Source organism: Salvelinus sp. IW2-2015, linkage group LG3 (genome assembly GCF_002910315.2).
Source record: "Salvelinus sp. IW2-2015 linkage group LG3, ASM291031v2, whole genome shotgun sequence".
NCBI lineage: Eukaryota > Metazoa > Chordata > Actinopteri > Salmoniformes > Salmonidae > Salvelinus > Salvelinus sp. IW2-2015.
Window position 1 is genome coordinate 33,972,586 of NC_036840.1, and position 9,542 is coordinate 33,982,127.

A 9,542-nucleotide genomic window follows, 5' to 3' on the forward strand; every position below is an offset into this window, starting at 1 on the left:
TCTGTACTAAATCTATACTTCCTTACTATACTAAATGTAGCTAGTACTGTATTTCGTATATCCCCTCTCATTCCACCCCTCTCTCCATTCTGCCCCCCCCAGGTGAAGTCTGTTCTCCTCTCATCCACCCCTCTCTCCATTCTGCCCCCCCCCCCCCAGGTGACGTCTGTTCTCCTCTCATCCACCCCTCTCTCCATTCTGCCCCCCCAGGTGAAGTCTGTTCTCCTCTCATCCACCCCTTCTCTCCACTCTCCCCCACAGGTGAAGTCTGTTCTCCTCTCATCCACCCCTCTCTCCACTCTGCCCCCACAGTGGAGTCTGTTCTCCTCTCATCCACTCATGATCTAGAGCAGCTTACTGTCTCCTCCACATGGTGAAGAGCCTGGTTCAGAAACATTACCTGTACCTCGGCTCGTACGTACGTATCCCGGTGTCCAGCGTCGTGTACTGCATCCTGGAGGCGCTGGTCGCCTCCATCTCCCTCAACGACCACCGGATCCTTAGGGAGTACGCAGCTCTGCGGGTCAGCCACATGTTCTGTATGTTGTCCAGCTCTCAATACATGGGGGCCCTGAAAGTTACGTACCCAGTGTCGTCCTCCTCTCCCTTTATTACCAATCTGATCTTCATGTGTTGTGTGGCTCTGTCGGTAGAGCATGGCGTTGCAACGGCCAGGGTTAGGGTTCAATTCCGCTGGTCCACCCATACATAAAAATGTATGCACGCATGACTTAAGTCACTTTGGATAAAAAGCGTCTGCTAAATAACATATATATTATTTGTGTGACCAGACATTAGACACCAAACAGAAGTCAGACACCACACCGATCCATCCGTTTATGTCTTGTCATTTCCTCTACACAAGATGGTCGAATAGAAACATGGCCATGCTTCGACCATTGATCTAATTCCCCCTAATAGAACATGGTCATGCTTCGACCATTGATCTAATTCCCTCCTAATAGAAACATGGTCATGTTCGACCATTGACTTAATTCCCCCTAATAGAAACATGGTCATACTACGACCATTGATCTAATTCCCTCCTAATAGAAACATGGCCATGCTTCGACCATTGATCTAATTCCTCCTAATAGAAACATGGTCATACTACGACCATTGATCTAATTCCCTTCCTAATAGAAACATGGTCATGCTTCGACCATTGATCTATTCCCTCCTAATAAAGAAACATGGTCATGCTTCGACCATTGATCTAATTCCCTCCTAATAGAAACATGTCATGCTTTGACCATTGATCTAATTCCCTCCTATAGAAACATGGTCATGCTTCGACCATTGATCTAATTCCCTCCTAATAGAAACATGGCCATGCTTCGACCATTGATCTAATTCCCTCCTAATAGAAACATGGTCATGCTTCGACCATTGATCTATTCCCTCCTAATAGAACATGGTCATGCTTCGACCATTGATCTAATTCCCTCCTAATAGAAAACATGGTCATGCTTCGACCATTGATCTAATTCCCTCCTAATAGAAACATGGCCATGCTTCGACCATTGATCTATTTCCCTTCTAAAACCCGTGTCTTCCAGGACCCATGGAGCCCTGGTCAGTGGTCTGTACCACCAGATTCTGCTGTCTCTGCAGAAGGTTCTGTCAGACCCGGTCCGCCCGCTGTGTTCTCACTATGGAGCTGTAGGGGGCTACATGCACTTAGAGGAAATGTATCCACCTTCCATCCATCTTGATTATTTATGCATGAAAATAGAATTTATTTCATTTAGAGATCCTTGGCTTTGCTGATCACTGTGTGTGTTGTCTGTCTTTGTAGGCTGTTGAGAGAGTCATATGTCCTTACCTGGCAATCTGTCCTGGATGACTACTCTGTCTCCAATGCCCAGGTGAAAGCAGACGGACACAAGGTCTATGGAGCAATCTGGTGAGTACAGTAGACCAGTCACTGAATCTGAAATGTTTTCTGATGCAAACAGAGCTGTCCAAAGTAATACAAGATATCCCAATAATGAATTGTTACAAATTGCATTTATGTATTACCTTTCACCCGATCTCAAAGCACTTTGCATTTTTATGTTGGTTCAACTCCCTATCAACCACCAAGTACCAATGCCCTCTCTGCCTGCAGGTGCAGTGGAGCACCTGCTAAAGATTAGAGCCCTGCTCTGTCCCTGCCAGCAGAGGCAGCACCCAGCCACGCTTCGGGAGTGTGATTTCGCCGGGCTCAAGCCTCTCTCCGAGGCCACCCTGGGCATCGCCAGTCACCTGCAGGGACCTGGGGAGCTGGCACCCCTGGAATGACTGGACCCCAACCACCTGCCCGCCATGTACTGTGAGCCTACTCTCCTTGGAAAAAAACTGGCAGTGCGTTTCAGCACGGACCCCGACTTGGGAGGTTGCCTTCCCCTTTCCCAGCCCCCTGATACGCCAATCCAGACACCACGTACAAGATGCCCCAGCTCACGCTAACCTCAAAATCAACCCCCGCAGGACGGGAGCCCTTGCACCGAGCCCCTCCCACCATCCTAGCTGCCACTTGCTCCGGGACCACAATGTGGGTGGGTGGGAGGTGGCCTAGTGGTTAAGAGGGTTGGGCTAGTAACCAAAAGGTTATTGGTTCGAGCCGACGAGGTGAAATTTCGTCTGTGCCTTTGAAGCAAGACACTTAATTCTAATTGCACCTGTAAGGCACAGCTGTCGCTATTTGATATTGATATTATTTATAAATATTGATTAAGTTGCATACAATAACTGTACAATTTACAATGCACTTCTCTGTGCAAACAGTAGTTACCTTCTATCATCTTACACATTGTCCTTGGGATTGGTGGACAATCAAACTGAAAAGAAGCAACTTCTATTTGCTTAGGGATGGATCGACATTTACATAATGGTACCTGAAGGAAAATGTGGGAGGGTCATGCTTTTAACATTTCAGTCAAGGGGTTCATTTTTTTTTTAAATCTAGTCCAGGGTACGTCATGTAATTTATGAAATGTCAATATTTCTCAGTTGTTTATTAGGCTATATATAGGCTATTTAGTGTGGTCTCAATCACATTATCCATAGCAAATAGGCTACGAAGTGCATGCTCAGAGAAGCACAGAGCAAAGTTATATTTCTAAGATAGTTGCTGGGATGGTGTAAATAAAACTAGGCTGTATTACACACTGTGATGGATATTACAAACCCTTAGCCCCGGCCTGGCTCTGCTCTTGCTGATGAAAAAACGTGTTTTGTGTGCTGCCTAAACAATGGCTGTGCTGTGTAGGCTTACAGTGGCAGTTCAGGAGGAGAGTCAAATGTTTGTTGTTGCTTTGGACTAGCCTATAGTCTATGTTTCTGTTCAGTTTGAGAAGGAGGACTGGAGGTCAACTTTGATAGCTTGCTACTACTATAATTGAATTGATTAAAAACAATATGTTTCTTACCCATGATGTAGGCCTATTTATCAGGTTATCGACCTCACAATAAGCCAGATTCGAGTAACTTACATTGTGGTGCTGAAACTTGAAGCAGCAGCCGCCGGCACAATCAATCTGAAATGGACATCTCATGGAGAATTAAATTAGGCATAATTCATTTTCAACCGTCTTCATTTCAATTAGACTTTACGAGAAGAAGGTTTTTGTGTTTCTACATCTGCATTGCTTGCTGTTTGGGGTTTTTAGGCTGGTTTTCTGTACACACTTTGTGACATCTGCTGATGTTAAGAAGTCTTTATAAATACATTTGATTGTGTTGGAGTTTATTTCTTCCTATTTAAGAAATAACAGGTAGGCTGTAGGCTGCTATATCCATAGATTGTCGGTAATTCCTGCACCCACAATGCACTCTTTAAAATAGCCTATCTCCGTGTCAGTGAAGTGACGGGCTTTCCGAGTCTTTTCGGTGAGCCTACTCATTTGGCTCCAAACCGCTCTTCGTTCAAAATTCTTAAAAGTGACACGCCCTGATCTGTTTCACCTGTCTTTGTGCTTGTCTCCACCCCCCTCCAGGTGTCGCCCATCTCCCCATTATCCCCCTGTGTATTATACCTGTGTTCTCTGTTTGTCTGTTGCCAGTTTGTTTTGTTCGTAGAACCGAGCAGTGTTTTGTTTCCCTGTTCCTTGCGTCTGTTTTCTTAGTTTCCCGGTTCTGACCGTTTCTGCCTGACCTGACCCGACCCGAACACTGAGCCCGCCTGCTGTCATGTACCTACACCCTCTCTGAATTTGACCCCTACCTGCCTCGTCTTGACGTCTGCCTGCCCCTGTTTTAAGGAATAAACTTTTTTCTTCAACACTGTCTTGCACATGGGTCATACCTTAAAACGTGAAGAAAAAAGTCTACCTAGAATCCTAGATATAGCAAATGTAAAGCCCAAAAGGTAGGCTACTGTTATGTCAGATCGTGAAATGCGTTTTCAAATACATTTTGACCTGTCTGTTAAATATTTTTTTAAATACTACTTTTTTAACACACTGAAAAATTAGCGTGGACCAGATTGACCGCTCTCCCAACATTTTTTGTTTCTTCAGTGAAGATTCATCATTATTTTGTATCTGCAGAAAAACGTTGTTTTTGAGCTTAACAAGCAGTAGCATCAGTATTTGCAAATCAGGAGCCAGTGAACAGCTCTTTTCTTGATGTGTTCACCAAAAAGATCCGTTCAAAAAGAGCCGTTCCTTCGCGAACGACCGATCACTGTGGCAGTGAAGCGCTGTTAAGTTAAAACCACGACTTGAATTCAGAAGTATGAGAGGGTATGCCATAGGCCTACTTTTTATAAAGAAAATGGCAAAAAGCACAGGCCAACCTCTTGTTAGCTTAAGATTTTGAAGAAAATAAAACGGATCCGAATTATATATAACGTGATCTATAACAGCAACATGTAAAGTGTTGTCCCATGTTTCATGAGCTAAAAATGTGTTTACATCCCTGTTAGTGACTTTTTCTCCTTGCCAAGCATATCAAAAAGCTAATTATGCAGCTTATGCAGCTTGCACACAGGTGTACCTTGTGCTGGGTAACAGTAAAAGGCCACTCTAAAATGTGGCGTTTTGTCACACAACACAATGCCACAGAGTTTTGAGGAGACGTGCAACTGGCATGCTGACTGTGGGAATGTCCACTAGAGCTGTTGCCAGATAATTGGATGTTAATTCTCTACCATAACCTCCAACGCCGTTTTGAGAATTTGACAGTACCTCCAACCGGCCTCACAACCGCAGACCACGTGTAACCACGCCAAGCCCAGGACCTCCAACATCCGGCTTCTTCACCTTGGGATCGTTCTGAACCAGCTACCCGACAGCTGATGAAACTGGGTTTGCACAACCAGTTGTCAGAAAACATCTCAAGGAAGCTCCTCCATGTGCTCGTTGTCCTCACCAAGGGTCTTGACCTGACTGCAGTTCTGCGTCGGAACCGACTTCCGTGGGCAAATGCTCACCTTCGATGGCCACTGGCACGCTGGAGAAAGTGTGCTCTTCACGGATGAAGTCGCTTCAACTGTACGTTGTGAGCGAGTGGTTTGCTGGGTGCATACTTGTGAAAAGTGCCGCGATGGTGGTGGTGGTGGGGTGCGTATAGAGATAAGATATGCGTGACCTAGAGTGCTGAGTATTAGTGTACTGCATATCAGCTTAACTGTCTCCTCCACATGGTGAAGAGCCTGGTTCAGAACCATTACCTGTACCTCGGCTCGTACGTACGTATCCCGGTGTCCAGCGTCGTGTACTGCATCCTGGAGCCGCTGGTCGCCTCCATCTCCCTCAACGACCACCGGATCCTTAGGGAGTACGCAGCTCTGCGGGTCAGCCACATGTTCTGGTATGTTGTCCAGCTCTCAATACATGGGGGCCCTGAAAGTTACGTACCCAGTGTCGTCCTCCTCTCCCTTTATACCAATCTGATCTTCATGTGTTGTGTGGCTCTGTCGGTAGAGCATGGCGCTTGCAACGGCCAGGGTTAGGGTTCAATTCCCGCTGGGTCCACCCATACYTAAAAATGTATGCACGCATGACTTAAGTCACTTTGGATAAAAGCGTCTGCTAAATAACATATATATTATTGTGTGACCATGACATTAGACACCAAACGGAAGTCAGACACCACACCGATCCATCCTGTTTATGTCTTGTCATTTCCTCTACACAAGATGGTGGAATAGAAACATGGCCATGCTTCGACCATTGATCTAATTCCCTCCTAATAGAAACATGGTCATGGTTCGACCATTGATCTAATTCCTCCTAATAGAAACATGGTCATACTACGACCATTGATCTAATCCCTCCTAAATAGAAACATGGCCATGCTTCGACCATTGATCTAATTCCCTCCTAATAGAAACATGGTCATACTCGACCATTGACTCTACATTCTCCAAAAGAAGCCAAGACCAGCCGAACCACAAGGCTCATAACACAACCAACGAAGCACTGAAAAAAAAAAAAAAAAAACCAATAGAAACATGTCAACTGCTTCGAACCACTATGACATCTAGTTCGCGCCTAATGAAACAAGGGTCATATGACGCCATCGAACGCAGCATATGATCTAAATCATTCCGCTCCTAATAGACAACATTGGGTCCATGCTTCTGACCATTCGATCCTAACTTCCTTCCTAATAGAAAACATGCGTCATCGCTTTCGACCGATTGATACTACATTGCCCCTCCTAATAGAAAAACAAGGCCCCCCACCCCCAACACAATGAGGCTCCGACCATTGTACGATGTCTAATTCCCTCTAATAGAAACATAGGGTCCATGCATTCGAACCATCTGAATCTAATTCCCTCCATAATAGAACTCAGAGGTCATCCAGCTCTCGACCCATTGGATCTAATTTCCTCACTAATAGAAACTATGAGTCAATGCCTTCGAAGCCATTGATCTAATTCCCCCTCCATAATAGAACATCGGCCATGCTTCGACACATTGATGCTATATTCACCTTACCTAACTCGCTGTCTTTGCCAGGACCCATGGAGCCCTGGTCAGTGGTCTGTACCACCAGATTCTGCTGTCTCTGCAGAAGGTTCTGTCAGACCCGGTCCGCCCGCTGTGTTCTCACTATGGAGCTGTAGGGGGCTACATGCACTTAGAGGAAATGTATCCACCTTCCATCCATCTTGATTATTTATGTATGAAAATAGAATTTCTTTCATTTAGAGATCCTTGGCTTTGCTGATCACTGTGTGTGTTGTCTGTCTTTGTAGGCTGTTGAGAGAGTCATATGTCCTTACCTGCAATCTGTCCTGGATGACTACTCTGTCTCCAATGCCCAGGTGAAAGCAGACYGACACAAGGTCTATGGAGCAATCCTGGTGAGTACAGTAGACCAGTCACTGAATCTGAAATGTTTTCTGTGATGCAAACAGAGCTGTCCAAAGTAATACAAGATAATCCCAATAATGAATTGTTACAAATTGCATTTATGTATTACCTTTCACCCGATCTCAAAGCACTTTGCATTTTTATGTTGGTTCAACTCCCTATCAACCACCAAGTACCAATGCCCTCTCTGTCCTGCAGGTGGCAGTGGAGCACCTGCTAAAGATTAGAGCCCTGTCTCTGTCCCTGCCAGCAGAGGCAGCACCCAGCCACGCTTCGGGAGTGTGATTTCCGCCGGGCTCAGCCTCTCTCCGAGGCCACCCTGGGCATCGCCAGTCACCTGCAGGGACCTGGGGGAGCTGGCACCCCCTGGAATGACTGGACCCCAWCCACCTGCCCGCCATGTACTGTGAGCTCTACTCCTCCTTTGGAAAACAACTTGGCAGTGCGTTTCAGCACGGACCCCGACTTGGGAGGTTGCCTTCCCCTTCCCAGCCCCCTGATACGCCAATCCAGACACCACGTACAAGATGCCCCAGCTCACCGCTAACCTCAAAATCAACCCCRGGCAGGACGGGAGCCCTTGCACCGAGCCCTCTCCACCCATCCTAGCTGCCACTGCTCCGGGAACACAATGTGGGTGGGGTGGGGTGGGGTGTGGTGGGGTGGGAGGTGGCCTAGTGGTTAAGAGGGTTGGGCTAGTAACCAAAAGGTTATTGGTTCGAGCCGACGAGGTGAKATTTTCTGTCTGTGCCTTTGAGCAAGACACTTAAGTCTAATTGCACCTGTAAGGCACAGCTGTCGCTATTTGATATTTGATATTATTTATAAATATTTGATTAAGTTGCATACAATAACTGTACAATTTACAATGCACTTCTCTGTGCAAACAGGTAGTTACTTTCTATCATCTTACACATTGTCCTTGGGATTGGTGGACAATCAAACTGAAAAGAAGCAACTTCTATTGCTTAGGGATGGATCGACATTTACATAATGGGTACCTGAAGGAAAATGTGGGAGGGTCATGCTTTTAACATTTCAGTCAAGGGGTTTCATTTTTTTTTTAAATCTAGTCCAGGGTACGGTCATGTAATTTATGAAATGTCAATATTTCTCAGTTGTTTATTAGGCTATATATAGGCTATTTAGTGTGGTCTCAATCACATTATCCATAGCAAATAGGCTACGAAGTGCATGCTCAGAGAAGCACAGAGCAAAGTTATATTTCTAAGATAGTTGCTGGGATGGTGTAAATAAAACTAGGCTGTATTACACACTGTGATGGATATTACAACCCTGAGCCCCGGCCTGCTCTGCTCTTGCTGATGAAAAACGTGTTTTGTGTGCTGCCTAACAATGGCTGTGCTGTGTAGGCTTACAGTGGCAGTTCAGGAGGAGAGTCAAATGTTTGTTGTTGCTTGGACTAGCCTATAGRCTATGTTCTGTTCAGTTTGAGAAGGAGGACTGGAGGTCAACTTTGATAGCTTGCTACTACTATAATTGAATTGATTAAAAACAATATGTTTCTTACCCATGATGTAGGCCTATTTATCAGGGTTATCGACCTCACAATAAGCCAGATTCGAGTAACTTACATTGTGGTGCTGAAACTTGAAGCAGCAGCCGCGGCACAATCAATCTGAAATGGACATCTCATGGAGATTAAATTAGGCATAATTCATTTCAACCGTCTTCATTTCAATTAGACTTTACGAAGAAGAAGGTTTTGTGTTTCTACATCTGCATTGCTTGCTGTTTGGGGTTTTAGGCTGGGTTTCTGTACAACACTTTGTGACATCTGCTGATGTAAGAAGTCTTTATAAATACATTTGATTGTGTTGGAGTTTATTTCTTCCTATTTAAGAAATAACAGGTAGGCTGTAGGCTGCTATATCCATAGATTTGTCGGTAATTCCTGCACCCACAATGCACTCTTTAAATAGCCTATCTCCGTGTCAGTGAAGTGACGGGCTTTCCGAGTCTTTTCGGTGAGCCTACTCATTTGGCTCCAAACCGCTCTTCGTTCAAAATTCTTAAAAGTGACACGCCCTGATCTGTTTCACCTGTCTTTGTGCTTGTCTCCACCCCCCTCCAGGTGTCGCCCATCTTCCCCATTATCCCCTGTGTATTTATACCTGTGTTCTCTGTTTGTCTGTTGCCAGTTTGTTTTGTTCGTAGAACCGAGCAGTGTTTTGTTTCCCTGTTCCTTGCGTCTGTTTTCTAGTTTCCCGGT

General features: G+C 45.3%; 1 long non-coding RNA gene across 1 annotated transcript; it reads left to right on the forward strand.

Moving 5' to 3' along the window:
* Positions 1-5,614: 5,614 nt before the first annotated feature.
* LOC111981462 (uncharacterized) lies at positions 5,615-7,964 on the forward strand. Its single transcript, XR_002879592.3, has 3 exons — positions 5,615-5,796; positions 7,192-7,299; positions 7,508-7,964. It is a non-coding gene; the product is annotated as an uncharacterized lncRNA (long non-coding RNA).
* Positions 7,965-9,542: the final 1,578 nt, after the last annotated feature.